The 5,876-nt window shown below is 47.9% G+C and overlaps 1 non-coding gene across 1 annotated transcript; it reads right to left on the bottom strand.

The window, feature by feature from the left end:
• Window positions 1-1,067: 1,067 nt before the first annotated feature.
• On the bottom strand, window positions 1,068-1,195 carry LOC119929420. The gene has a single exon (XR_005451545.1). It is a non-coding gene; the product is annotated as a U6atac minor spliceosomal RNA (small nuclear RNA).
• Between the last annotated feature and the right edge of the window lie 4,681 nt (window positions 1,196-5,876).

Genomic DNA, 5,876 nt, shown 5'->3' with positions numbered 1-5,876 from the left:
GTAGTAAGTGCTTAATAAATACTGTAATTATTATTAATACATCTTTTTACATACTCCATTATTTGCACACTTCTTCCTCCTGTTCATAAATTATTTTATTTACATTCATTCAATTGCATTTATTGAGCACTTACTTTGTGCAAAGCACTTTACTAAGCACTTGGGAGAGTGCAATATAACAATAAACAGACACATTCCCTGCCCACAACAGTAGGTCTGTCTCCTCCACTTTATTGTAAACTTGTGGTCAGAGATTGTGTTTTCTTCTACTGAATTCCACTTAAGACTTAGTTCAGTGCTTTGCACACAGAAGGTGCTCTGCCTGGAAGGAGGGAAGATTGGGTAAGAACTGTTTCAAGAATGGCCAGTCTTTTATATGGAGTAGAATTTCATGTGACTTTCCCCATAGCTAAGCAAAGGAGTGTAAGGGAAAATAAAAGTATGGGTAGGCCTTCCTAGCGTTGCTAGCTCAGCTTCGGTGAGGCAGGGCTCATAATGGCCAAGGCTCCTTACAGAGGAGGACAGAGAGAGAGAGAGAGACAGAGACAGAGATAGAGACAGAGACAGAGAGTTAGAGCACCAATCTCTGCTACCCAGCAGAGTGAATACCATAAGCTCCTTGAGGCCAGGAACTGTATCTACCAACTCAATAGCATTTTACTCTCCTGAGCACTTAGTAAGTACAGTGCTCCAGGCCAGCCTTCCTGACAGGGTTCTTTGGAGAAGGGAAAGTAGCTGTCAAGCTCATTGTGGGCAGTTAGTCAGTCAATTGTATTTATTGAATGCTTACTGTGTGCAGAGCACTGTAATAATAATAATGGCATTTATTGAGCACTTACTATGGGCAAAGAACTTTTCTAAGCACTGGGGAGGTTACAAGGTGACCAGGTTGTCCCATGGGGGGCTCACAGTCTTAATCCCCATTTTACAGATGAGGTAACTGAGGCACAGAGAAGTTAAGTGACTTGCCCAAAGTCACACAGCTGACAATTGGCGGAGCCAGTACTTGAACCCATGACCTCTGACTCCAAAGCCCGTGCTCTTTCCACTGAGCCACGCTGCTTCTCTAAAAAACTTGGTTAGATGCCACGAAGTAGGTGGCAATGCTTTAACCATATATGTGTTGTATAGGCTACTAGGACCTCTTCCTTCCTTCTCAAGGGGAGTGCTAACCTTCTCTCCTGTCATACAACACAGTACTGAGTGTTTGGGAGCGTACAATACAACAATAAAACACACATTCCCTGCCCACAATGAGCTTGAGGCAGGGAACGTGTCTACCAACTCTGTTATATTATTCTCTTCCAAGTGTTTAGTACAGTGCTCTGTACACCGTAAGCACTCAGTAAGTGTCACTGATTGATTGATCGAGGGGGTGGCAGGAACTGGATTTCCTAGGAGGTATTTACTGTTCAAGAACTGACTCTGCTCCAAAATAGCTGTTGAAAAGTGATGATCTCTCCTTATGCCCCCACCCACTCCTCATCCTCCTGTTATGCATTTTCCATGTAGCTCTCTGCTTGAAGGAAAAAAACATATTAAATATATCTAAAGTCAGACCTTTTCTCCTCCCTTCCCAGCTGCAGATTGCCTCTTGCACACTGGTCTTGAGCCAAGACATGACTAATAACCCACTCATTATTTTTGCGCTCCCCTAGTCCTGCACCTTGCCTCAGGCTGAAACTCAGTTGAGAAAACTCAGCCTTTGGACTATTTAGGTGGGCAGAAGAAGAGGAAGAGAAAAAAACATTTGTGAGGCCGAATGGCCAGATAATTTGCTTTTCAGTATGCTCAGGGACTTGTGGCTCGAGGAGGGCCATGGGTGAGGAGGCCAGATAGCAAGTTGCCCATTTACCCATTTTCCTTGACACCTCCTAAACTCTCCTGTTCCCCAGGACTCAACCTCACTTGTCTTCCAGAATGGAGGAATGTGTCTCTGAAGGGCTCCTCTCTCTCTGGTCCCCACTGTTCCTGTTCCAGGTTAATCCCAGTCCCTTGCAGGCTTGCCCCTCCCAGAGTAATTCTCCTACACCTTTGGGTTGAAGCTCAGCATATAGGTAGAGCAATGAAGTGGACAAAGGAGACTCAGCCCAGGGTGAAGCCATCAGTCACTCATGGGCCTGACAGACATAATAATAATAATAATAATTATTATTATAATAACAATAATAATTGTGGTAGTTGTTAGGTGCTTACTGTGCACCAGGCACTGTTCTAAATGCTGGAGTGGATACAAGCCAATTGGGTTGGACACAGTCCCTGTCCCATATGGAGCTCACAATCATAGTCCCCATTTTCCAGATGAGATAACTGAGGCCCAGAGAAGTGATGTAACTTGTCTAAGGTCACACAGCAGACATACTGTGGAGCCCTATTAGACTCCAGATCCTTCTGAACCTCAGGCCTGTGCTCTATCCATTAGACCACGCTGCTTCTCTGCTACATTAGTTATGCTCCCTCTCTCCCACTGAGGCAGGACTTTTCAGCGGCTCAGTCAATCATTAGCAGTCTTTGAACACTTGATCTATGCCTACCATCATACCAAGGGATGAGGACAGTACATTCCTTGCCGACAGGGAATGTGTCTACAACTCTATTATACCGTATTCTCCCAAATGCTTAATACACTCTGCACACTGAGTGTGCAATAAGTATGAAAAATTGACTGATAGACACAACCCCTGTCCTTGAGGAGCTTATATTCTGTAGGGAGTGAGGGGAGACCAACACAAAAAGAAGTTACAGGTAGGTGGGGAGCAACATAGTTTAAAGATATGTGCCTAAATGCTATTAGGGACAAAGGGCCAGGAGAGGAGAGCACCCCAGTGTTTGGAGGGGGAGTCTTCTGGTGACTAGGTGACACAGAAGTGCTGAAGTGTTCAGGGGGAAGAGAAAGGAAAGGGAATCAGGAAAGGCGTCTTGGAGGCAGTGCTCAACATTTCTTCCAGTAATTTAATTCTGGATCTATCTCATCTGCCTCTAAGTGTGTCAGCGAAATCAAGATTAGATGCTATTTCCAGGAGAAGGGTGTGGTTTAGAGCATCAAAGATTTCTGAGAGATCAGCAGATTAAGGCGGACAGTTATTGCCAGTCAGGAAGAGTTTGAAATGGGTAGTAGTATTCATAGTAGTAATAGTGGCATTTGAGTGTTTGTCAAGTGCAGAGCATTGTACCAAGCGCTTGGGAAAGCTCAAGGCACCTTCTCTACCCACAAGGAGTTTACAATCCATTGTTGGATAGACGGTCTTTAAAATATTTACAAATAAAGGGAGCAGTATGAACCTAGATCAGTTATGCCAGAACAAATGATCAGAATGATTAAATGTGCAACTGAATAAATATGCATGTGCAGACAAGTGCAGTGGCTGTTGAGTTGACACATCTCCGGGCCAAAGGCCTCAAATGTTGGAGCTTTAGTTATTTTTAGGAGTCAGACTTGTGGGCATCAGCTCTGCTGGCCAACATGCCAGCTCTTGCTCTGAGCAGCAAGGGAGAGAGGAAGAATGGGGCAAGGAATGCCAGACTCTGTGCAAGGGTCACCAGTAGCTGCGGCTTTTCTGGGCCAGAATTGGAGACAGAGACTTTGCCGGCAAGGGCCTTGTGTGTGAACCAGGGAATGGTAGGGATTCTGAAAGGCAAAGAACACACACTTAATTTGATAAAGGACCCAGCTCCTTTCAATCTTTTCCTTCTTGGTTTTTCAGCTGCCCACACTCCAGAGTGATGAGCCGGCGCCGGGCCGCCATCACCGGGAATCGTGGGATCAGATCTGGCAGGCCTGCCCCGGAAACATGCCTGGAACCTCACAGCCACCCTGGGCCCTGAGCCCTCACCTACTCCAGCACACATAATGCTCAGGCCAGGCAGCTTGGCCAAGGACACACCTCAGGGTGGTGGAGCCCCGGGGGTGGGAGGGCTCAATTCTTATCTGCTGGGGGTCTTTAGGGTGAGGGCCGAAGTGCCCCTGGATGACTACGCTGCTCTCGCCGGCTGCTGGAACGAGTTCTGTGGCCCTGGCTCCCCTTTCCAGCTGCCAGTTCCTGACTGATTTGCAACCTCATTAACTGCTGCAAATGGGCATTTTTCCTGGTCTCCTGGGCCTGCCAAGTGTAAAGTCCACAGCTTTATTTCATTCACTCATTCATTCAAATGTATGTATTGAGCACTTACTGAGTGCAAAGACTGTACTAAGCGCTTGGGAGAGTATAACATAACAATTACAGACACATTCAGTGCCCACAGTGAGCTTACAGTCTTTAGTCTGCTGCTGCCACAAACTTCCTAGGCTACACCAGACAAGACCGCATCCCTTTTCTGCCTCAGCTTTCCCTTTCATCCCCCGACTAAATGGTGAGCTCCATGAGGGCAGGAAACATCTCACGTGCTTCTACTGTACTGTCCCAAGTACTTAGTATAGGGCTTTGCACCCTGTAAGTGCTCAATCAATACCACAGATGATGAAGAATCTCAAAAATGGGATAGTGATCCACCCTTGTTTTCCCCTTCCACCTCTCAAGAGTGCCATAGCCATTGTTGCACTGTACTCTCCCAAGTGGTCAGTATAGTGCTCTGCACACAGTAAGCACTCAATAAATATGATTGAATGTATGAATGAATCACCTTCTAGTTATCGCCCCCATCTCCCTCCTACCATTCCTTTTCAAACTCCTTGAACAAGTCGTCTACAAGCGCTGCCTCGAATTCCTCAACACCAACTCTCTCCTCGACCCCCTCCAATCTGGCTTCCGTCCCCTACATTCCATGGAAACTGCCCTCTCAAAGGTCACCAATGACCTCCTGCTTGCCAAATCCAACGGCTCATACTCTATCCTAATCCTCCTTGACCTCTCAGCTGCCTTCGACATTGTGGACCACCCCCTTCTCATCAACATGCTATCCAACCTTGGCTTCGCAGACTCCGTCCTCTCCTGGTTCTCCTCTTATCTCTCTGGTCGTTCATTCAGTCTCTTTTGCAGGCTCCTCCTCCCCCTCCCATCCCTTACTGTAGGGGTTCCTCAAGGTTCAGTTCTTGGTCCCCTTCTGTTCTCGATTTACACTCTCTCCCTTGGTGACCTCACTCAACTATCATCTCTACACTGATGACACCCACATCTACATCTCTGCTCCTGCTCTCTCCCCCTCCCTCCAGGCTCACATCTCCTCCTGCCTTCAGGACATCTCCATCTGGATGTCTGCCCGCCACCTAAAACTCAACATGTCCAAGACTGAACTCCTTGTCTTCCCTCCCAAACCCTGCCCTCTCCCTGACTTTCCCGTCTCTGTTGACGGCACTACCATCCTTCCCATCTCACAAGCCCGCAACCTTGGTGTCATCCTCAACTCCGCTCTCTCATTCACCCCTCACATCCAAGCCGTCACCAAAATCTTCCGGTCTCACCTCCGCAATGTTGCCAAGATCCGCCTTTTCCTCTCCATCCAAACTGCTACCCTGCTCATTCAAGCTCTCATCCTATCCCATCTGGATTGCTGTATCAGCCTCCTCTCCGATCTCCCATCCTCCTGTCTCTCCCCACTTCAATCCATACTTCACGCCACTGCCTGGATTGTCTTTGCCCAGAAACGCTCTGGGCATGTTACTCCCCTCCTCAAAAATCTCCAGTGGCTACCAATCAACCTACGCATCAGGCAGAAACTCCTCACCCTCGGATTCAAGTCTCTCCATCACCTCGCCCCCTCCTACCTCACCTCTCCTTCTCCAGTCCAGCCCGCACCCTCCGCTCCTCTGCCGCTAATCTCCTCACCGTGCCTCACTCTCACCTGTCCCACCGTCGACTCCCGGCCCACGTCATCCCCCTGGCTTGGAATACCCTCCCTCCACACATCTGCCAAGTTAGTTCTCTTCCTCCCTTCAAGGC

The sequence above is a fragment of the Tachyglossus aculeatus genome, chromosome 5, assembly GCF_015852505.1.
Source record: "Tachyglossus aculeatus isolate mTacAcu1 chromosome 5, mTacAcu1.pri, whole genome shotgun sequence".
Classification (NCBI taxonomy): Eukaryota; Metazoa; Chordata; class Mammalia; order Monotremata; family Tachyglossidae; genus Tachyglossus; species Tachyglossus aculeatus.
The sequence above is the reverse complement of the archived record's forward strand: the minus strand, read 5'-3'. Positions and strand labels throughout refer to the sequence as shown.